The sequence below is a fragment of the Oryx dammah genome, unplaced genomic scaffold, assembly GCF_014754425.2.
Source record: "Oryx dammah isolate SB20612 unplaced genomic scaffold, SCBI_Odam_1.1 HiC_scaffold_10, whole genome shotgun sequence".
In the NCBI taxonomy this organism is placed as follows: Eukaryota; Metazoa; Chordata; class Mammalia; order Artiodactyla; family Bovidae; genus Oryx; species Oryx dammah.
The window spans coordinates 66,121,644-66,146,579 of NW_024070194.1; the positions used below are offsets into that span (position 1 = coordinate 66,121,644).

The window sequence follows — 24,936 nt, forward strand, 5'->3', positions numbered from 1 at the left end:
CTGGCCTAGAGAATTCCATGGACTGTATATAGTCCTTGGGGTCATAAAAAGTCTGACACGACTGAGCGACTTTCACTTTCACTGTACAGTACAGGGAACTATATCCAATCTCCTAGGATAAACCATACTGGAAAAGATTTAAAAAGAATGCATTTATGTGTTGCCGCTGCTGCTTAGTCGCTTCAGTAGTATCCGACACTGTGTGATCCCATGGACTGTAGCTCGCCAGGCCCTTCTGTCCATGGGATTCTCCAGGCAAGAGTACTGGAGTGGGTTTCCATGCCCTCCTCCAGGGGATGTTCCTGACCCAGGGATCGAACCCAGGTCTTCCGCACTGTGGACAGATTCTTTACCATCTTTGAGTCACTTTGCTTTTCAGCAGAGATTGTTACAACACTGTAAATCAACTATACTTCAATTTTTAAAAAAACAATTAAAAAATCACCTGCGCTTTGCCCATTCATCTCCCTTCTCCTTAACTCCAGGCAAACACTGATCTGTTTACCATCTCCATATTTTTACCTTTTTAAGAATATTATTGTAATCATACAGTGGGTAGACTTTTCAGACTGATTTCTTCCCTTTAATAACATGTATTCAAATTTCCCCCATGTTCTTTCATGGTGAGGATAGCTTTTCATTTCCTTTGTTTTAAAGAAACACACTGACTGTGTCACCCCATAACTCCACTGGGACTTGAACTGGCCAGGCTGCCAGCTGCTCCCTGCTCCAAGGTCAGAGCAGAGCATTCTACATGGTGTTTGGTGACCTGGACCAAAGGACGCAGGAAGAGGGCTGGCACCCCAGATGGAGGAGAGTGTCTAGTTCCTTCTAGAGAGACACGTTCTGCCAGTGTTATTCTGTGGATGGAATACAATGAATGAAAGTGGGAAAGGTTCCAGGTACATCCTTGCTCCTCTGCTTCCAGCTCCCTGAATTCAGGTATCATACTTTACACTCTAGATCTCATATCTGTAAAATGGGTGTAGTAACTGCAGTTATTGCACAAGATCATCAGGAAAATTAAATAAGACAATGTATGAAAAACAGACACAGAGCAAGCACTCCATAACTACCAGCCATTATTATTGTCATAATCATTATAAAGCACTTCGAAACAAATACCTGGGGGCACATCTCCATTTCACAGATAGGACTGAATAAGTTTTTACTGCTCTAACAAATGTTTACTGAATGCCTGTTTTGTGATAGGTACTCTGTGAGGTGTGGGGAGGGATGGGTCCAAATGCCTAAATCCATCCTCCTAAAGAACTACTTATGCACAACCTGCTGCCAAACAGCTGGCTGCAAAGTCCTTTTGAAAGGACGCAGGAGATACACAAAGAGGAAAAATATATACTATGAGAAATAAAGCCACATAAGAGAGTCGGACACGACGGAAGCGACTTAGCAGCAGCAGCAGCGGCAAGATAGTAAAGTGAAGACGGGGGAGCGGAGAGGCAAACTCGCAAAGCCATCAACTTCTCTGTCCCCAGTGAAGGCAGTCACAAACATGACTCTAAGATGTTTCTACAGCCAAGTCCAAGAGGTTTGTGTCTAGAATTCAACATGAACCAACTGCTCAAGGGAAGCACAGAAGACGGAGGACTCGAATGGAGACTTATTCTGGGGGCTTCATCACAGAGGGTCTTAAAGAAGCTTCAGATTTGATCTGCTCACATGTGAACCTCTGGCTTTTCAAAAACTTTAATTTAGAAATTAATTATACATGCAACAAACAAACGTGGATATTTGTGCTTTTGAAACTCGCAACAAAACAGGTGAATTTTTCAATTAGTTGGAGAAAAGCAAGTTCAATTCAGGACCCAGGAAACCATTTGAGCCAAATGTCTCTGAGAAACGAAGGCAAATAAACCTTATGCAGCAAACAGCTGGTGCTTCCTGAGAATAGAAGGATCAACAGTCACTGTGCTCCAGACTGGAAGCACAGGGTCTCGTGAAGATTTGGGACCAGGGAGTGACATTGTAACGATATTGTAAGTAGTTACTATATGCCAGGCACTCTGTTTAACGTTTTATATACATTATCTTATTTGACCTTTACTCTATGGACATGAGTTTGAGTAAGCTCCGGGAGTTGGTGATGGACAGGGAAGCCTGGCATGCTGCAGTCCATGGGGTCGCAAAGAGTCAGACACGACTGAGCAACTGAACTGAACTGAATCTTTGGGGTGTGTACTATTACTGTCTCTATGCAACAGGTGAGGAAATTGAGAATGAGAGAGGTTAGTACTTGCCAGACAGTAAGTGGTAGAGATAAGATCTAAAAATGAGGTCCAGGGAGTTTTCTGTAGTCTAGTAGATAGGATTGTGAGCTTCCACTGCAAGGGGCAAAGAAAGATTTGATTCCTGGTCAGGAAAACTAAGATCCTGCCAACAAATGAATAAACAAACAAGCAAACCTATCTGCTTGGCCAAAATATCTAAAGAGAACATGAGTGCATTTAAGAAATAAAATGAGGTCCATTTTGGCTCCAATGGCAATGTCTTAGCTCAATCCTAAGACACAGATTATCTTGCCAAATGCTAGCATCATGGTTCCCCATTGCTGCTGAAAACTTTGGACTCCAGATCCCTTCCGCCATACTTTCCAATGATGTCATTAGCTCTTTGTTGACGGTCCACCTCTCCAACACCATAATGCTTAGTCATTTCTCTACACATAGATTACCCTGCTCATGCCTGAGTCTCTCAGAACCTTGAAGGAGGGCTTCTCGGATCCTTCAACGATGCAGTCCTGCACCCTAACCTCACACACATTCATGATCCTGGCTGTACCCGGGGCCTTGTCATTACTAGTAACTGCGATCCATCCATAATCATAACATCAGGCACGCTCCTATCTGATCTCCACCTTCAATCTTTCTAACCCACTCCTTCTAGTATGCAGAATCCAGCAATCCTTCAGCTCCATTGGACCCCTAATCCATCATTTCCACCTGTCATCTTTTCACTGTCTCTAATCACCTCCAAGTTCTCTCTTGCTCCTTTAACCAGCTTCAGTTCCATTATAACATCCCCTTTTATACCCCCTTGCTCCTCTCCTGTCTCGTTTACTTGCCAAAGCCATGATCCTGGTTGATCCAGCTCTACCTGTGTTATGTCTGTACCTGTGCAGCTGAACACGGTGGCAGAAGACACACGAGGATGCCAGGCCCCACTTTCAAATCCCTGACACTGCTTGGCAACTACAGTCTCTGTTTCCCTACATCCACTCTGTTTGACTTATTCTGACAGACCATCACCTCACAACTTCTCTCCTCCATTCTCTATCTTCCAAGACTTAGTTGATAGGAGCTAGTTGATTTCTTTCTTCCCTGACAAAACTGAAACAATCAGAAGAAATTTCCAGAGGCTTTTACCACCTAAAGCAACTGCACCAAGTTACTCTGCCCTTTTATAGTCGACCTCGTTCTTCTAAAGTCAATCCTCCTGCCTATGCACGAGGTCTCCTTTCCTGGTCCAAGTCTATATCTGGACAATTCTCCATGCTTCCCTCCATAGTATCAGCTTGTCTCGTCTCTGCTGGATCATCCTCACTGGAACACAAGTAAGTACACTGTACCTTTTCTCATTAAAACAAGACTCTTATCTTGATGTTGCCTCCCCGTCAGTGACTGTCCTATTTCTCTCGTCTCCTTGGTAGCAAAGCAAAATATACTCTCTACACTTAAATTTAAATCCTCTCCCCACAGTTCTAAACCCTTCACCTCCCATCAGGCTTCTGCCCTAGCACTTCACTGAGACTGCTTTCATTAAGACCACCGAAGTAGGAACTACACTGGTGGTCCAGTGGTAAAGAATCCACCTGCCGATGCAGGGGACACAGGTTTGATCCCTGGTCCAGGAAGACCCCATGCCTTGGAGCAGCTAAGCCTGTGCATCACAACTACTTAGCCTGTCCTCTAGAGCCGTGAGCTGAAGCTACTGAAGCCCACATGCCTAGAGCCCATGCTGCACAACAAGAGAAGCCACTGCAAGGAGAAGCCCAACCACGGTAACCACGGTGTAGCCCCCACTTGCGGCAACTACAGAAAGCCCACATACAGCAAAAAGACCTGGCCCAGCCAAAGAAATAAATAATTAAAAAAAAAAAAAAAAAGATCACCAAGGTGGTGATTCTCTACTGCTCACACAGCCGTGAAGTCTCAGTCCTCAGCCTACTGGAGCCATCAGCACATTGGACACCCATGGCCATGACTTCCTTCCCAAAACACTTTCTGGGCTCACCTTCCAAGGATCTGAATTTCTTGCCCAACTCACTGGTCACTCCTTTTCAGCCTCCTTTCTGACTCCTCTGCTTGCACCCCCTACATGCTGGGGAGCCCCAGGTCTTGGTCTTCAGTCTTTTCTCTGTCCACTCTCACTATCTTGGTAATCTCATTTGGAGTTACAGACAAATTCAAATCAGCATACCAATGACTCCCCAGGGTCTATCTACAGGACTGACCTCCAGCCTAAATGAATCAACCTGCCTATTCCAACTATTCACTTGCTTACATCTCAGGCAATTTAGACTCAGCACATCCAAGAATGAACTGACCTTCCTTCCCAATCAGCTCTAACTCCAGCCTTCTTATCTCGCTTCAGTTCAGTTCAGTCGCTTAGTCATGTCCAACTCTTTGCGACCCCATGAATCTCAGCACGCCAGGCCTCCCTGTCCATCACCAACTCCTGGAGTTCACTCAGACTCACGTCCATCGAGTCAGTGATGCCATCCGGCCATCTCATCCTCTGTCGTCCCCTTCTCCTCCTACCCCCAATCCCTGCCAGCATCAAAGTCTTTTCCAATGAGTCAACTCTTTGCATGAGGTGGCCAAAGTACTGGAGTTTCAGCTTTAGCATCATTCCTTCCAAAGAAATCCCAGGGCAGATCTCCTTCAGAATGGACTGGTTATCTCACTTGGTGGTAACTAAATCCTTCCAGCTACTCAGAGCAAAAATCCTGGTACTACTCCTGATGCTCTCTTTCTCTTCTGGGTATATTTCCAACCAGGGAATATTACTGAACCTCAAAATATTTCCAGAATCCAACCACATCTCCCTATCTCCCTTGCAACCATCCTGGTCTGCAGCCGATCCTAACTGGGTCGAGCGGTGGCCTCTTTTTCCCTTTAAGACTTCTTTATGTATTTCTGGCTATGCTGGGTCTCTGCTGCTGCATGGGCTTTACTCAAGTTGTGAGAGCAGGAGCTACTCTCTAGCTGGGGTGTGCAGGCTTCTCACTGCTTCTTACTGCACTGGTTTCTCTTGCTACAGAACATGGACTCTAGAGCACAGGCTCAAAAATTGTGGCACATGGGCTCAGCTGCTCCATGGCATGTGGGATCATCCCTGACCAGGGGTCCAACTCTCATCTCCTGCCTTGGCAGACAGACTCTTCACCCCTGTGCCACCAGGGAAGCCCTGCAGGAGCCTTTCAATGGGTCCACCACTGCCCTCTATAGTCTATCATCAGTGTAGCAAAGCAGCAGAATTCTTTTAACATGAAGTTAGGTCACAATTCACCTCTGCTAAGAATCTCCCAAAGATTTTTTCATGCAAAGATGTGCACAATAAAGGACCAGAAATGGTCTGGACCTAACAGAAGCAGAAGATATTACGAATAGGTGGCACGAATACACAGAAGAACTATACAAAAAAGATCTTCATGACCCAGATAATCACAATGGTGTGATCACTCACCTAAAGCCAGACATGCTGGAATGTGTAGTCAAGTGGGCCTTAGGAAGCATCACTACGAACAAAGCTAGTAGAGGTGATGGAATTCCACTGAGCTATTTCAAATCCTAAAAGATGATGCTGTAAAAGTGCTGCACTCAATATGCCAACAAATTTGGAAAACTCAGAAGTGGCCACCGGACTGGAAAAGGTCCGTTTTCATTCCAATCCCAAAGAAAGGCAATGCAAAGAATGTTCAAACTACTGCACAATTGCACTCATCTCACACTCTAGCAAAGTAATGCTCAAAATTCTCCAAGCTAGGCTTCAACAGTACGTGAACTGTGAACTTCTAGATGTTCAAGCTGGATTTAGAAAAGGCAGAGGAACCAGAGATCAAATTGCCAACATCTGTTGGATCATCGAAAAAGCAAGAGAATTTCAGAAAAACATCTACTTCTGCTTTACTGACTATGCCAAAGCCTTTATGTGGATCACAACAAGCTGTGGAAAATTCTTCAAGAGATGGGAATACCAGACTGTCTGACCTGCCTCCTGAGAAATCTGTATGCAGGGCAAGAAGCAACAGTTAGAACCAGACATGGAAAAACAGACTGGGTCCAAATCGGGAAAGGGGTACGTCAAGGCTGTATACTGTCACCCGGCTTATTTAACTTATATGCAGAGTTCAGTTCAGTTCAGTCGCTCAGTCGTGTCCGACTCTTTGCAACCCCGTGAACTGCAGCATGCCAGGCCTCCCTGTCCATCACCAACTCCCGGAGTTCACTCAGACTCATGTCCATTGAGTCGGTGATGCCATCCGGCCATCTCATCCTCTGTCGTCCCCTTCTCCTCCTGCCCCCAAACCCTCCCAGCATCAGAGTCTTTTCCAATGAGTCAACTCTTTGCATGAGGTGGCCAAAGTACTGGAGTTTCAGCTTTAGCATCATTCCTTCCAAAGAACACCCAGGACTCATCATGTGAAATGTTGGGCTGGATAAAACACAAGCTGGAATCAAGATTGCTGGGAGAAATATCAATAACGTCAGATATGCAGATGACACCGCCCTTATGGCAGAAAGTGAAGAGGAGCTAAAGAACCTCTTGATGAAAGTGAAAGGGGAAAGTGAAAAAGCTGGCTTAAAACACAACATTCAGAAAACTAATATCATGGCATCTGGTCCCATCACTTCATGGCAAATAGATGGGGAAACAATGGAAACAGTGACAGATTTTATTTTGGGGGGCTCCAAAATCACTGCAGAGTGATTGCAGCCATGAAATTAAAAGAAGCTTGCCCCTTGGAAGAAAAGCTATGACCAACCTAGACAGCATATTGAAAAGTAGAGACATTACTTTGCTGACAAAGGTCTGTCAAGTCAAAGCAATGGTTTTTCCAGTAGTCATGTATGGATGTGAGAGTTGGACTATAAAGAAAGCTGAGCACTGAAGAATTGATGCTTTTGAACTGTGGTGTTGCAGAAGACTCTTGAGAGTCCCTTGGACTGCAAGGAGATCCAACCAGTCCACCCTAAAGGAAATCAGTCCTGAATTTTCATTGGAAGGACTGATGCTGAAGCTGAAGCTCCTGGCTACCTGATGTGAAGAACTGACTCATTTGAAAAGACCCTGATGTTGGGAAAGATTGAAGGCAAGAGAAGGGGACGATGGAGGATGAGATGGTTGGATGGCATCACTGACTTGATGTACATGAGTTTGAGTAAGCTCCAGGAGTTGGTGATGGACAGGGAAGCCTGGCATGCTGCAGTCCGTGGGGTTGCGAAGAGTCGGACACTGTTGAGCGACTGAACTGAACTGAAAAATCTCCCAAAGGCCCCACAATCTTCTCAGAGTCAATCCAAAGTCCAGTCACGCACATGCAGCTACAGAGACTAGAGAATCCATCCCTTATGGCTCTAGACCCCTGTCTCCATCTCTTCTCCCCTGCCTCACCCTCACCAGCCACACTAGCCTCCTCACTGTTCCGTGGCCAGACCAGCCTCAGATCTTTCCACTTACTGTTCCCTCTGACTGCAACAATCTTCCCCTAGATATCCACAATGTTTACTTCCTCAACTCCTTTAAGTCTCTGCTCAGATGCTACCTGCTCAATGAGATGTTTCTCACATTCTGCTCCTGCGTCCTTGAGCACCCTACACCGCTTCATTTTTCTTGAGAACTCAGCACCTTCCAACGTATTACAGAGAATACTTATTATATTTATTGGCACTGTGTCCTCTCCTCTATAGAGACAGGTTTTACTGTCTATTGCAAAATATAACCATCCTCCACATTCAGTACATACTTAATATACAAGACTGTTTTATGAAAAACATACACACACAGAACAGCCCTGTCTAATGTTTCAAAGCTCTATTATTCTGGGAACTCAATTATACTCAACCACAATGACACGCAGGCACAAAGAATGGCATTCATCAGGATACTGAGAACCTGAGTAAGGATGTAAGGCCAATTTCAATTGTTGATACTTTTCAGATTTTTCATGTGCTGGATTACTTAAAAATTTTTTTCTCCTTGTTTATAGAATTGGTAGTCATTACAATTGCTCATTGTAAGCAGGTACACCGTAAGTAGAGATACTACAGTACTGTCATACCTTCTAGCATTTTTGTAGGTAAACAACTAACCAAAGAATCAGGTCAGAAACATGAGTGTACACGCACAGACACATCAAAAGCCAAACCATGGTGGCAGCCTCTATAGAATCACTGACTTTGGCAGTGAAAGCATGCAACCCTGCAGTATGAAAAAGCAAGGGGTTCCCCGGGGAGGGTGAGTGAGTAAAGTTTAAACAGCAGAGACAGAAACCAGCCTGCCTCATCTCATGCAGCCATCAATGGCGCAAAGATAACATCTCTTTATAATGATTTTAGAAGCCAGGTGTCTGGCTCAATCCTGTTACCACTTGCATAATGCAATACTGGAAGGCTTCTTCCCAAGGACTAATTCATAGCCTCCAGTTCCTGCACGTGGACCCTATCAGGCCACTTAACTCTGTTCTAATGCCAGTTCCCATCGCTGGCTGTCTCCACCCTGCAGAGGCTGTTACCCTCAGACAGGGGCTCTCCTGATGGACTAAAATTAAAACATAACCCGAATACTTGTGTGGGTGTAACCGGTCTTGCCCAAGGATCTGCACAAGCGGCAAACTGGGATGACAAAAAAGATAGAGCTGTCCCTGCAAGATGTCAGCAAAGATGGGTTGCTAGAAAAACATGCAAGATTTACTTAGGTCTTGAATTGCAGAAACTGCATATCCAGGCATTTAGTAAGACGGGTAATATCAAGACGGTATCAGCCCACTAACACGTGATACCGGAATCGCAACTTGGTGTTATGGAATCGGCCCTCTGCTTTGCTCCCAGGGAGGCATTTAAGCACATCTTCCAGTTCAGCTTCCCTGGTGGCTCGGACAGTAAAGCATCTGCCTACAATGCGGGAAACCCGGCTTCGATCCCTGGGTCGGGAAGATCCCTTGGAGAAGGAAATGGCAACCCACTCTAGTACTCTTGCCTGGACAACTCCATGGACTGAGGAGCCTGGTAGGCTACAGTCATGGGGTCGCAAAGAGCCGGACACGACTGAACGATTTCACTTTCACCTTCCAGTTCAAAGGGCACAGATCTACTTAGAAATTGACACATTTTAAAAGTTCTGTGGCTCTTAGATACATCATAGGATGTTACATAGTGATACACCAGGATCTGATCTTGCACATAAATTAAAACAATAAGCCTCACTGCCTTGATGTTGAGAGTTGAGTGTAAGGCTGGGATATATTGGGATCACCACATGGTACAGAAGTGTCCCCTAAAACACCCTCATCCCAGTGTGTGTGACTTCTGCCTCTGAACCTTTTATTTATCAACCTATTCATTACACTTGTTCTATAAAATACAACGGGCCAGCACACACTGTACACAATCTCAGTCCAAATGTCAAAATGCAAATTGCTTAGACATTCACATGCCATCAGTAAAAAAACTACTTGAAGCAAGATTTTAAGAACTATTGAATTTCAGAACAGACTTGTGACAACTTCTTTGTCCTCAATGATTATTTAACTTCAGATGACAAATACACCCTGGTGTGATGGTTTTAAGTCTTCATCCACCTAACATTTCTGGGCTTGAAAGGGATTATTTTAAAAAGTCTGCAGAAGGCTTTAAGTTGCAGCCTACAGTAATCAGAACAAGCCTGATTTTTGCTTCCCTTCCTGGGGTAATGAGCTTTTAGAAAACACCAAAGCCCCAAATGCTGGCTTTTTTGACCCCACAACCCATAGCCCTTGCATGCAACAGACGCCCTGGGTAGAATGGCCAGAGGAACATGGAGGGGGAGGGTCCAGATGTGATCGCAGGCACAGCTGTCAGGGGGCATGGTTTTAATGCAACTGCCCCTCCCCTCGGCCTTGGGGGTCAGAAGTATAGCACAGAGGAAACTTGGTTCTGGTGAACTTTCACCCGGATGAACAAGCAAGTGCAAAGTATACTTTAAAAAAAAAGCTATTCTGGAGGAAACAAAAGTGGAAACTGGGAACTCAAACCCTCCCCGTGTCTGAAACCCAGTGGTGATAAGCAAAGTTTGGGACCTGGGAAACGTGAGAACAGATCCAAGCTGTATCACCCAGGCGAGTCACTTTTGTCTCCCGAACTCAGCTTCTTTAGCCATCACAGAAGAGGCATGAGGAGACGGTAAGGCGTCTGTCTGCAATGCGGGAGACCCGGGTCCGATCCCTGGGTCGGGAAGATCCCCTGGAGAAGGAAAAGGCAATCCACTCCAGTACTATTGCCTGAAAAATCCCATGGACAGAGGAGCCTGGTAGGCTACAGTCCATGGGGTCGCAAAGAGTCGGACACGACTGAGTGACGTCACTCACTCATAAAATGTTCAGCACAGCTTTGCTCCATAACAAGGAGTCTACAAGTAATCACTAATCATAATAACATGCTCTGATTGTGGCTTTTGTAGAATTTTCAGGACACATCTCTCTGAACTCTGCCGAACTGGATCTAATTAATGTTGACAGCATGTAAGTCTGTTTTCTATTAGCCTTCAGTATTCCCATTTATGACATTAAATGTCATCAATTCCATTTTATAACCTAAGTAAAAATCCTGATTAACTATTTATTAGCTAGAAAAAGCACACAACATGTGAATAGGAATGAAATACTAAAAACTTCCACCCCAATAATTCCTTTCCAAAGTGTTTGCAACATGTGGGGAGAGTGGAGAAATTACTGTTTATTTTGTTTTGAAGATTTTAAGTGCTGTCTATAAATATGTTATGCAAACAAAATCTACTTAAAGAAAAACAAAAGATAAAAATCTGTGTGTGTGTGTGTGTGAGAATCCATTTTAAAAACATGCAACATCCAATTCCAAAATTTCATTCTGCTATGGTCATTGACTGTGGAACAAAACTGGAAATCCTCCATAGCAAAGTTATTTTGAGCCTATGTCTTTCATACTAAGTGTACTCAGAAGTACATTAAAATGGTTTTGACCTTGAACATGGGTGAATCAAGACTATTCCTTAAAAAGAAATAGAGCCTTATACAATCAAATACCATACTATTTGGCAGCATCTAATCTGCTAGGAAAAGCTGACCAACTTTGAAATCCTTTATAATCCTTCCCTCTCAGGACAGGTACAGACATGCCCTATGGTATTAATTTTACATGCTAGACTCTAAGATGAAAGAAGATGAATACTGAGGAGAAGAAATATTAACTGACATTGCCAGAGGGTAATTATGATTTTTTAAAGGGAGCAGTTAAAAGTTGTCTGATTACAAAGCACTGTAGATGAATATTCTTTGAAAAAATTTTAAAATTATGTTTGGGTTAATAGCTGAGTTGAAGTTACATTTTACTCTTTATTGAAGTTGTTTTGTTACAGTAGTTTATAAGGGAAAAAATTCAAAAGATACTTCCATTGGATACAGTATGAGCTATTATCCCGTCTTTAAAAAATGAGAATAACAAAAAACATCCCATTTTCATAAAATTAGTTTTATTTCATCAACAAGGATACCTCTAAAACAGCTGGCAATTTATCTGACACCTCAGTATATCAATTTATTATTGCCTGGTACATATTTTTACAAATTTAAGACTTAAGTATAAGGAAACTGTGAAATTATTTATTTACCTCTTGATAAGCAATCTGGAAAGATATCATAACACAAGGAGTATGATTTGTTTACTATATAGCCCACTTTTCCACACTTAAGAAATTTTTAAACAAGGGAAATTGTACATAAATTTCATAATGTGGCTTATAATTTCTTACAAGGAAACAAAGTTGACAGGTCAAAATTAGCATTTGATTGTCAACACTGAATCGACATTCAAAGTTTTAAATAACTTTGACTAAGTTATTTAATGTAATATTCTATTTTTAAAAGATAAAGCTATCAGAATCACATAGTCTATTTAAATTAATCTCTTGTCTATGCCTGAGAATTTTAAATTCTTGATGTCAAGTTTCAAGTAAGTATTCTTTAAAGCTGTGTGCTATTTAAGAAAATGCACTATATTCAAATGTCAGTATATTTTTGTTTCTGTAGCATTGCTAAGTCTACATAACTGTTCAAAGCATTTATATGTTTGTATATTCTGGTATACTTTTATGAACAAAAAGACATAGCCAGACCAGGATAAATTGCAATACTTGGCATTGGTATAGCATTATAATTTATGAGGTAATAATCAAATCATGAAATTTAACTACCCTCAATAAGACCCTCTGGGCTCAGGTATTTTAAGTACTTTTTTTTAAACCAAATAATTTCTTTTTTTGTTGTTGTTGTTGTTGTTGTTGCTCAATAATGTACCATATTTTTCTTCTTTTTATCTTTTGAACCCCTTCACCAATTTCTCCAGCCCCTCACCCCTCCAACCCTAGCAATCACCAATCTGTGAGCTAGATCTGAGTTGAGCATATATCTGAGTTGAGGTTACATTTACTCTCTTTAAAATGAGTATTTCATGTCCTTTTGTTTACTATGAAATCAGTCTATTTTTTAAAAAAAATTTATTCAAGTATAGTCAATTCACAATGTTGTGTTAATTTCTGCTGTACAGCAAAGTGATTCAGTTATACACATACATATATATGTATGTATGTGTATACACACACACACACACACACATCTTCTTTCACAGCTCTTTTTCATACTCTTTTCCGTTATGGTTTATCACGGGATATTGGCTATAGTTCCCTGTGCCATATGGTAGGACCTTGTGAAAACACCCTGTTTTTGAGCTGAGATGTATAGGAACATACTAAGGCCTGACATCGGTGAGGATTTCCACAGTCATGACCACAGAGTGCTTTCACGCGTATGTTCTTACTCAGCCTGTGGCAATCTGGTGAGCAGTCAGGACAGGACAGTTCTGCAAGCTGATCTTGCAGACAGAGGACTGTGGATCCAAGAGGCTCCCCAATTCCCCCAAATTACATGGCTGCAGAGAAACGGGGCAGGGACACCCTTCTACTGCAAACTGCTAGACAAATGTACTTACTTTTTATTCAACAAATGTAAATCTTCAAGAAAGTTGTGATAGAAAGAAACATGCCTTTAATACTTCCACGGTTGCATCAAGCATCTCAGGTGGCAGAAGGTGGGACACAGATGGACACATCATGCCACCTCTCAGACCCGAGGGGAGGTCCTGAGGAGTAAGGCTGAGTGGGGCTTTACTCCATTGTAGGTAGAAGGAGCATCTTACTTTTAAATGTTCAAAGTATTAACACTTCCCCAGACAGCCTTTAAATGCAAGTACCTCTCAATGTCTATGACCATGTACTCAAGTGCCTTCTTTAAAGCGGACTGACAAAGTTTTGTTTTTGTCCAGCAATCGTGGTTCATTCTTACCCCTGAAGATGTGGAGGTACAGCTGCAATACATCTAAAGCAGATGAAAACTCTGAGGACGTGAGGTGACCCCTACCTTCAGTTACTGTGTACATGCTAAGTCGCTTCGGTCGTGTCCAATTCTCTGTGACCCCATGGACTGTACACCCACCAGGCTCCTCTGTCCATGGAATTCTCCAGGCAAGAATACTGGAGTTGCCATTTCCTTCTTCAGGAGATCTTCCTGACCCAAGGATCAAACCAGAGTCCCTTATGTCATCTGCAGGGGCAAGTGGGTTTTACCACAAGATCCACCTGGGAAGACCTGTTACTGCAGAACCCTCTGCAGACCTGTTACCGCAGAACCCCAAAAACCCCAGAACACAAATACTAAATAGCACCATCACTTCTCCCTAAGTACTGATACCCTTTTCCTCACACTTTTAAGATAAAAGACAACCAAAGATAATATGATACAAATCTGGAAATACATTTTAAAACCTTGCTTGTGTATGTTAAAACTACCTCCAGGTCACAACCATGGTAATTTATGTTGTATTTTAGTAGAAAAAATTACTTTCTGCTACATAGCAGCTCTGCTGCCCATGGAGTGCTTGCTCCCATGAATATACAGGCTGATGAACTTAAAGTGAACCAGAAGATGCAGGTTCCCTGGGCTACTGTGCAGTCACAGCAAGTTCTTACGTAACTGATACATCTGTGGTAGGTTTAGTCATGTGCTTCCTTACATAGATAACTTTCCCCTTCTTTCTGAGATGCCCTGAAACTGAGCATTCAGCTTGTAACAACTAAAACGTGCCAAGAACTTGACTATGGATTTCTCATAACACCTCTTTGAAGAATCCTTTTCTCCATCTTCTAGATGAGAGTGACGGAGAATACATTTCTATTACTTCCAAGAGATAACTTTACAATCTGTGCTAACTTCAAACCTCTTTGGGATCATATTAAAATGCAACCCAAATGTCAGCAGCTCCTGCTGCCTTCCACTTCCTGTGTCCCCTGATCAGACTTTGTCATAGCCCACTGCCAGCCTGGACACAGAACTCAGCCCATCTTGGAATGTATCAAAGAGAATTCAGCCACAGAAAAGCAGCAGTGAGTGCTGAGAACCAGCTGAGGTTTTAAGGAACCACAGAGGAGGGAGTTCACCTCTGGATCCACTCAGCAACAAGAAAGAAGCAAACCCTCATGAGACAGCTCTGTTCTCGTGCCGAAGTCCTTCCTCGACCCATCCATCACCAGCAGTCCTAGGTTTCCCCAGCCCCTCCTACTCACAGGCTTCCAGGCTCCAGGCTCCTCTCTCATGAACTGCTCCCATTTCTCACTCCCTCCGTAGTACAGAGCAATTTTCTCTATCCTGCAACCACTTCTCCACTCACTTCTTCCTAATGCACCTCCAAGAGCAGTGAAACTGGGGTCCCTCTAGGTACAGAACCCATTGCACTTAGAGACCATCAAGGGGTTTAATTAATTCCTATAAAAACTTCTAGTATGAAATGTCAGGTCTACACTGGTAATTCTGACATGTAGAGTCGAGCACTGTATCTATAATAACACAAAGGCTTGTCTATAGGAAGGAAGACTTGGGCTCACCCAAACCTACCATTTCCTGCCAACGTTTTCAAACAGATCTTCACAACGCTGAACACGATCTGGAAGGACCTTGACCGTTTATGTGTGGACTTCATTTCTGGGTTTCCCTCTAACAGATAATAAGTTCTGTGAGCGCATGGCCCATGTCTGCTTTGCTCACTCCTGTATTCCTGATTCGCAGAAAGGGCCTTTCACCTAGTAGATACTCAGTAGATATTTTTTGGATGAATGATTGAACAAATATATGAATGAATAGTGGCCAGAGAAGGTAACCTTCAGTTTTGAAGCTCTGAGCCATCAACAGCATGCATCCCAGAGTTTGACCTGCAACCAACAGTGCAAAATTGAGTGATAAATGATCTCCCCAACGCTCCTGATGAAATTCCTTTCTTCCCTGTGTAAAGTTCTAGAAAGTGTTTTCATAACCTGAATGTGGAGGGAGACAGAAGTAAAGAGATTGCTCTCTCTCAGTGAGGATGAGAAAATGTACTGTGATTCATCTCAAATTATTTACTGAGTGGCTGAAATGTACCAGAAACTGGAGTAGGCAAGGAGACTACATGAGTTGCAACACGGTCTCTGTCCCCATGTTCATATATCCATGCTTTTCCAGACACTAGTCCTTTGACTTTGAAGACCTTGGTTGTGCCAGGGACTCACCCTCCTCTCAGGCTCTGCTCACCTGCACCTCCCCTGAACAACAGGCTGTCTACCACTGGTGCTTCCCAAGCATACTGGGATTACCCAATATCTACTACTCCCAAGACATAATTCAACCAATCTGTTATTATTTGAGTACATACATCTACAACCCACCAAAACACAGCAAGCCCGATGAGTCAAAGCCTACATATATGACCTCATAGAATCTTACCGAAGATTTCTGCTGAATGAATTAGCAATTTGCAGAAGACAGGTGTGCTGCTCTTGGCTTCTGAGAACTACTCACAAGCATGGTGTAAAGTACATCTTTGGGTTGCAATTAATTCTAAGGCTTAAAATACTAACAAATGACTGTACACACAATAGACTTCTCAGCATAACCTCCCAAAACCCACCTTTCTTTAGATTTGAAAAGTCTTAGATATAAAATTCCTATTGATTCTTTAGAACCATTCAAGAGAAAAAAATTTTTTTTCCATTGCCGCATTTCATTCTCAAAAAGCGGCTTGGCTTGAAAGTCTCCCATTTTCATGTCAAATGTCTGTTAAGACAATCAGGGTTTTGTGCCAGCCATTGGCTGGAAACAATGGATCTGTGTTTACTTTAGTTGAGATTAGAGAATTTGTCAGCAGTCACCTTATCAAAGACATCACTTTTGGGTCTCACTGCCAGTAAGTAATGGTTGGGTTGAAAGATTAGTAAGAATGTCTTGAAGTGACTTGTTAGAGGCAGTAGGTCAAAGACTCGCCATGTTTCTCATCACTCAACCTGGCTCTCCGTGTTCAAAAACAGGCATCCATTCTTCTGTGTTACTAATGGGACCGGGTCTTGAGATCTGTCTCAATCATCAAGTAAAGACATAAAACCAGTAGGGGCATTCCCTACATGATGGTCCAATGCCCTTCCTCTTCTCTCACTGAAACCCTAAGAGTTACTGTTTGCTAGGAATTCTCGAAATGGACCAAGTTGGCTATTTTACACTCTAACTAAAGTTATATGTCTCAAGTCACACAAAATCATGCATGGTTCAGAAAGAAAGAGCTTTCTGTGGCATCACTCTGTTTTTCACCTCAATTCAGTTCAGTTCAGTTGTTCAGTCGTATCCGACTCTGCGACCCCATGAATCGCAGCACGCCAGGCCTCCCTGTCCACCACCAAATCCCGGAGTTCACTCAAACTCACATCCATCGAGTCGGTGATGTCATCCAGCCATCTCATCCTCTGTCGTCCCCTTCTCCTCCTGCCCCCAATCCCTCCCAGCATCAGAGTCTTTTCCAATGAGTCAACTCTTCGCATGAGGTGGCCAAAGTACTGGAGTTTCAGCTTTAGCATCATTCCTTCGAAAGAACACCCAGGACCCGATCTCCTTTAGAATGGACTGGTTGGATCTCCTTGCAGTCCAAGGGACTCTCAAGAGTTTTTCACCTACAAAAGCATTTTTCACCTACTAAGCATCTCCTCAGAAGTGACAACGAGTATTAGAATCATGTTCTCGAAGGTCTTGATACTCAAGGAGGAACCCCTGGAGGAGCAGTATTAGCATAGCCTGGGAGTACAACAAAATGCAAATTCATGCCTCCTTTCCTACCCAGGTTGACTGAATCAGAACTGGAATAAAGGTGGGACTGAGGAATCCTCGTTTCAACAAGATTGCCAATGATTCTGATGTGCACCAAAATTTTAGATCTGCTTTAAAGTACTCCCATGTAGATTTCTCAGCCATACTTCCCTAAGGACCAAAATAAAAAAGCTGGAACAGGCAATCATTTTCAGGTTCCTACAAGTGCTAACAGTGTTATACACAGGTTTTGCTCTAGGATAACTGCAAGAGAGACTTGCTAAATAAAATTTGTTCACCAAAGGAGCAGAAGAGATTGACGGGGGGGCAGAGGTCCAGAACTAGCCGTTGGTTCTCTTTAAGTTCCTAGTGTTTGCTGATGAGTGGTTTTGGGTAAGGTCAATACAGAGTAGTTCTAACCCCCCAAAGAAAAGAGGATTATGGGTGCGTCCTCTTATGGATGAGTTTAGCCTGCTTACTCCTCCCCGCCTCACGTGAGGTGATCACAGAAACATCAGGTGAACTTCTCTTCACAGATTTCTTCATCACTATGATAATTTGCACCATGAGACATTCTATGGTGCATCTATGAAATGAGTGAAATTCTGAACCATTCTCAGGGTGAATCTTTAATGAAAAACTTCAGAAGAGACATTACAACAGATGGAACTGATGCTTCGGAAGTGAAAAAGATCGTAAGAGACCACTATGAAAAATGACATACCGTCACATTACAAAAAGCTAGTGCATAAAACAGAAAAGAAGCCGAGTCAACGACAGAGAACAAACGAGTGGTTACCAGTGGGGAAGGGGCAGGGGCAACACAGGTTTAGTGGACAAAAAAGGGGTTATTATGGGGTTACATGAAATCACATGTGTGAAACTTTTGAAAACTGTAAAGCACTACAGAACTGCAAGAATCTTTCATTCAGTGAAAAAAAAACACATTCATGGCAAGGGAAAAAGAAAGGTGTGTTTCTATACACTAATAATAAACCATACAAAAATGAAATTAAGAAAACAATCACACCCAAAAGAGTAAAATACTTAGGAATAAACTTAATCAAGAAAGCAAGACTTGTATGCTAAAAACTACAAAACAGAGATGAAGAAGTTAAAGAAAACACACGTAAATAGAAATAGATCTTTCCAGTCTTCATAGACTGGAAGATTCAATATTGTTAAAATGTCCATACTACCAATAGTCATCTAGAGATTCAATGCAATTCCACAATAATCTCAATGGCACTTATAGGAAGAGAGAAAGCAATCTTAAAATTCATACAAAATCACAACAGACACTAAATAGCAAAAACAATCTTGAGAAAGAAGAACACAGCTAAAGGCATCACACTTCCTGGTTTCAAAATATATTACAAAGCTAAGTAGTTAAAACAGTATGGTGCTGGCATAAAGATAGACATATAGATCAGTGGAATAAATCAAGAACTCAAAAATAAACCCACATACATATGGCAAGTGATCTTCCACAAGGGTGTCAAGAAGACGCAACAGGGAAAGGACAGTTTCTTCAACAAATGGAGTCTGGGAAACTAGATATCCATATGCAAAAGAAAGAAATCAGACACTTACTTTATATCTTGCATTAAATCAACTGAAAATGAATTAAAGACTTACACTTAGTACTTGAAACTGAAACACTCCTAGAAGAAAAACATAGAAGGAAGCTCCTTGACACTGTATTTGGCAATGATTTCCTAGATACAATACCAAAAGCACAGGCAGCAAAAGCAAAAATAGGCACGTGGGACTACATTAAACTCAGAAGCTTCTGAACAGCAAAGGAAACTATCAACAGAATAAAAGAGCAACATATGGAGTGGGAGAAAATATTTGCAAACCATTTACCTGATAAGGGGTTAATATCCAAAATATATAAGGGATCCCTACAACTCAATAGAAAAACACCAAATAACCAGATTTTTTAAATGGGCAAAGGACCTAAATAGACATTTCTTCAAAGAAGACATACAAATGGCCAACAGGTATATGAAAACGTGCTCAACATTACTAATCCTCAGGGACATGCAAATCAAAATCACAACAAGACATCATCTTATACTCACTAGAATGTTCTGTGTTTGTGCTCAGTTGCCCAGTCACATCTGACTCTGCAACCCCATGGACTTTAGCCCTCCAGGCTCCTCTGTCCATAGGATTTTCCAGGCAAGAATACTGGAGTGGACTGCCATTTCATTCTCCAGTGATCTTCCTGACCCAGGGATCGAACCCACGTCCCTTGCATCTCCTACATTGGCAGGCAGGTTCTTTACCACTGTGCCACCTGGGAAGCCCCTGTTAGAAAGGCTGTTATCAAAAAGCTAGAACTTATTCAGCTGAAGATCTGCTGTACAACATTGTGCCTTTAGTTAATGATACGCTACTGTGCAGTTTAAAATTTGTTAACACGTTAAATCACATGTTAAATGCTCTTACCACAATGAAAAAAACAATCCCATTACCCCTTTCCTCTGTCTCATTTTGATTAAACAATCTCCCCGTGGGGTTTTGCAGTTCTTGGCAAATGTGAAAGTGCCCGATCGTGAGGACTCCAGGAAGCAAGAAGGCAAGGTTAGCAGAGACTACTGACGTCAGATAAGCAACACAACCTCCACATTCTGCCTTGAGTGTGAACTCCCAGAATCTTCAGAAAGCTTAGGGCCAGTTATGAAACCCCTAAGGCATCATACAGTCAAGTTAAGCAGGACAAAAAGAAAACAAGATACAAAGCATTTGTACCTTGAATGAAAGGAAAAAATTAAAAAAGAAAAAAGAAAAGCTAATGAAGAAGATAAGTCATGATGCATTGGTGAAACCATCTTGAGAATCTTGTATAATCACCCCCTGATAGCTCTAACCTATCAATTCAGCTTGAAACTATGAACACCTGCTCACATTGTCACTTTTTATTATTCAAAATTTACTGAAGTCATTTTTTCAAGGCAAGTCCATTTATTTACCCAAGTGGATATTTAAAAACCTGAGGGAGCCATCTGGTGGCTTGTGTGCCTAATTAGAATCCTTCTCCTGGGCACAAGATTGCTGCCCTTTGGGGACAAGACAAGACAAAAAAAAGAGTTGACAGAAAGCATTCTTATGGTGTATGAAAGCCAAATAGTGTCGTTTAGCTACAACCAAACCAAAATTAAGGGTGGGCATCCTTAAGAGTAATTCTGATATTATTTTCTCTACCTGCTCTGAAAAAGAAACTAAATAATGGTTATGAATAACAAAAAAATTATGTTTTGAACTCTATTTCAAGATTGCATTTTCCCATAGAATAAGGAGACAATTCAATAATCAAAAAACTAGAAATCAAACCAAAACCATAGATTGATGGCTTGCTGAAACAATGCTTAGGTATAAACAGCTATACATCTTATTCTGACTTTGTAAGAGAGCAATAGCATAAGATGGGAAGATACAGGTCCTGCCCAGAAAAATAAAAAATTCAAGTCTTGAGCATTGTTAAAAAAATAATTTAGTATTTAATACACCTAGTACACCCTTTCATTCAGGTCCAGAATGTTAATGGTTTCGGTGCAGAGTCTACTTCTTCAAATACTGGAAAATTCTTTCTCTGTAATACATTTTTTTCATATTTTAAAAAGCATACGTACAATGCTTATTAGGAAGGAGAAAAGAGGACTTCAAAATTTCAGATAATTGCCTTGAGTAAGAAGTGGTTCTTCTGTAACAACACACTTTATAAACTTTTCTTATAAAGCTTCCATTACTTCAACTTGCCCAGCATCAAATAAGTTACTGGAAATGATTTTTTTTTCCTTTTACATGAGGAAAACCCAGTTTCTTAACACAAAAGATGAATTACACTGATTTCACTGGCAACCATGAAGAACAAGCACTTAAGAGTTTCTCATTATTGCCTGTACGGTTTGTTGTTAAAATATAAACTGGCTATATTTGAAATGTACCAGAAAGCTGGCGTAAATGCTGAAAATAAACATGAAACTTTTCAAATTTCTTCTAAAACCAATACAAAGACTACTTAAAAAAAGATCTATCTCCTAAACTACAATTTAAACCAAATACAACATTAAAAGACTATGAAATGTACATTGTTGCTGGACTATGTCTAAATTAATAGAATTCTTTTTTTCATCGTTTAACATTTTTAAAACATTATTATTGTGGTTGTCCTGGATAAATTGAACGCTTCCTGTGATTGACAGCTAGAAGCATGTAAATTACATCCTAATTTAAACTATTTTAATTACATTAAGAGTATGTTCCACCTTTTATTGAATTGTTTTCTTTAAATCAGTCTTAACTCCAATTGTTACCGCCATATGTGTTTATTTTCTACGGATATTAAAGCATATCCTGTTTTTATTTTTAATTTATATTCATCTTTGTTTTGTATTCAATATGAAACAGAGTTCAGTTTCTAAAGCTCAAATGATTCCTTCACATTCAAATCAGAAATTCATTATTTTAAACTTAATGAAACAGAGCCATTTTTGTTGTAACACTTGCTTAGGAAATATGAACTTGTTTGAACATGACTGATATATCACAAAATTTCCCATTTGCATAAATGTAAGTCTGCCTGTGAGAAACACTAAGTCAGATCCAAATCAGGGCAATTTTGCTCCTGAGAGGATATCTGGCGATGTTCGGAGACATTTCTGGCATTTAGACATTAAAGGTGCTGGCTATCAGACTACCATAAGCAAGATGGCTCCCCCAACCCCCCACCACAGCACAGAATTATCCAGCACCAAACATCAGTGGCGAAACGGGTGAGGGACACTGCGCTTGGTGAACAAAACGGTGGGCTGGGCAGGAGAAACAAAACGCACGCGCTGCACACCCTTCAAGCATGGACCGGGCACCCTGGACTTCCCTGCGCCGCTGTCAGTTACAACTTCCCGTCCGGCTGCGGACCATGCTCCGCCCCTCCCCTTCCAGTAACCAACAAGCTCCAGCCCTTCTTACACCCACTTCCACTAGCACACTTCAAGTAGTGTTTTTAAGGGAACTACTTCTAAACCACTTAACATGCAAAACATTATGCCGTCTCTAGTAGGTTCCCATGGACTTCTGGAGTGTTGCATACCTCACACCATTTCTCCATAAGCTCTGTGGGTTTTGCGATGATTAGGTGATTTTTGCATGACACAAGAAGTCTTAGAAAAATATATGATATTATTATAGTAGAAATGAATGCATTTTTTATTTCTGTGTTAAATATACATATTCTTCTCTCCTCTCTGATTAAATTTCTTAATGTTAAAGCATTTTCAAAATATGTTCCATGGTCTAAACAGATTTTTAAAACGACTTTCAAAAGATGGCTTCTAAGCATACATAAGGGCACGAGAAAGGGGTGTTCCCCTGGTTCTACCACTACCTAGAACTTGAAAATAAATGTCTACCCTGCCTGATATATATCAGGCACTCAGTATTTACTATATTTACTAAATAAGCAAAATGCTTCTGCCACCCCACCCCCAACAAGATCTAAGTATAATCTGATAGAGGGTATAAACATCCATGACATTTCTACATTTAACCTTTAAAAATACATTATACTCTCATATAATATACAATGACATGGCCTTCTGCAAAAGTTAGATGCTCACACAATCAATCAGAGCTTTGCATTTATGACCAAAGTCAAGTTTGAGTTGAATCACCGTGCTTGTCTGTAAAACCGTATTTCATTGTTGGAGTATCTTTGACATTTTCCTATCATTATTTACGAAAATAGATGTTAAATGATAAGATGCACCTGAAGCAACTAGTGATAAAAATGAAGATCTTACAACAGTAACGCAGGTGAGATGAGACAAAGATGGCGCCTACGAAACGGAGCCAAAGTCACCAACTGACTGCTTACTGCTCCCTAGCTCGTCCACTGTTTGGGTTTAGTTATGAAAGGAAAGAACAAAAGTCAAAGAACTATATGGGACTCTAGGAATACAGCTTCAGAAACTGTGACTAAAGGATTAGGGGCAATGAAGGCTTCTGCATATTTTTATATACCTATTTATATAAATATTAATGCATTTAAAAATCTCTCTGGAATAGAAATATTTAAGTGTACTGGTCAAGTTCTGCAAGTAAGTGCCATGTTCTGGGGAATACAGTCTGCAAGAGGATAGAGGTTTGTATTAATGTTCTAAAGAAGAAACACACCTATGAGGGTGAGCATGGGAATCAAGCAACAAGGGAATCGCAGAGTAGAGGGTCAGAGAGGCCAACCAGGACCAGAGTGAGCAGTGCCTCCCAGCACTGTTGGGGGACACTGACTGTGACCATCGTCTGTGGCAGCAATGTGAATACAATGGAGGTGAAGGGTTCAGACTATCCATCACAGCTTGACGGCAGCAGCCATTAAAATAACCCCATTCCTGCCGCTTGCTCTGATTCCAAGCAATCTCCTGATTGTAGCTTGCTTCTTCAGATAATTTTGCTTCAAGGCAAAGAATAGGATGCTTAGCAAACACGAGCTCACTGGATAATTACACAGTTCATTATTAATCAATAAAACTGGCTTTCTCCTTCTGTTGATGGATTCTGTTCTGACCAAAAGATCTACTCTTGGAGTGCTGAGAAATCAGTAAGGTCCAGATGCTGGCCTTGCAGGGCATTGATGCAGCCAGGTATATGCCACCCCTTGAGGGCCACCTACACGCGCGGCTGACCTTCCCTGGGTCTTCCCCAGTCCTAACGACCATCTGCAACTGCATAATTTTCAAGCACAGGGATGGCCCAACCCCACTAACCTCCACTCTCTCTACTCTGATTCCTACAAATGTTGATCAAAGTCTACATTCCCTCCCTGGTTGTTGTTGTTGTTTTAAAACCAAGATGCATGTGTATCTGCTGTGCCAACACAGAACGTCCAGGCCTTAAATGTCACTGCTGTGAAAAGCCAGTTAGCAACAGGCACCCCTGGAATTCTCAAGAACAAAGTTAACCTAATGCCACACTTTGACCAACCTCTGGATAACAGGCACTTAGTTTATGGAAACTCCAAAGCCTAAACAAGACCCATAACAAACCTATGGTGTCTTCCACAAGTCTTCGACAGTTTGATTTCTTAAATGTGGAATCCACTTAACAGAAGCCCTAAGGAGATCTGAAATAGGCTCCTCCGGGAGTTTCAAAAGAATCTTTTCCATACAGAAATGTGTTTTATCACGTGATCATGCTTTGCTCTTTTCACAGACAGTGATCTTTGAAACTCTTCAAAGTGTCAGTTTGACAGTGTAGCCGCTGTTGATAAGCTCATTCCTCTCTGCCCAGGCACACACACACGCGCACACTGGGTCTCTCTCCACTTTTTTTTTTAATGTGGACCATTTAAAAATTTTTCATTTATCTTGGCTGAGCTGCGTCTTCACTGCTACACAGGCTTTTCTCTAGCTGCAGTGCATGGGTTTCTCACTGCGGTGGCGCCTCTTGGGGCAGAGCACAGGCTCTGGGCTGCATCGGCTTCAGTAGCTGTGGCTCCTGAGCCCTAGAGCACAGGCTCAGTG

At 41.8% G+C, this 24,936-nt stretch overlaps 1 protein-coding gene across 2 annotated transcripts in view; it reads right to left on the minus strand.

The window, feature by feature from the left end:
* CAMK1D (calcium/calmodulin dependent protein kinase ID) overlaps positions 1-24,936 on the minus strand; it is a 394,014-nt gene that overhangs the window by 88,495 nt on the left and 280,583 nt on the right. The window lies entirely within an intron of this gene.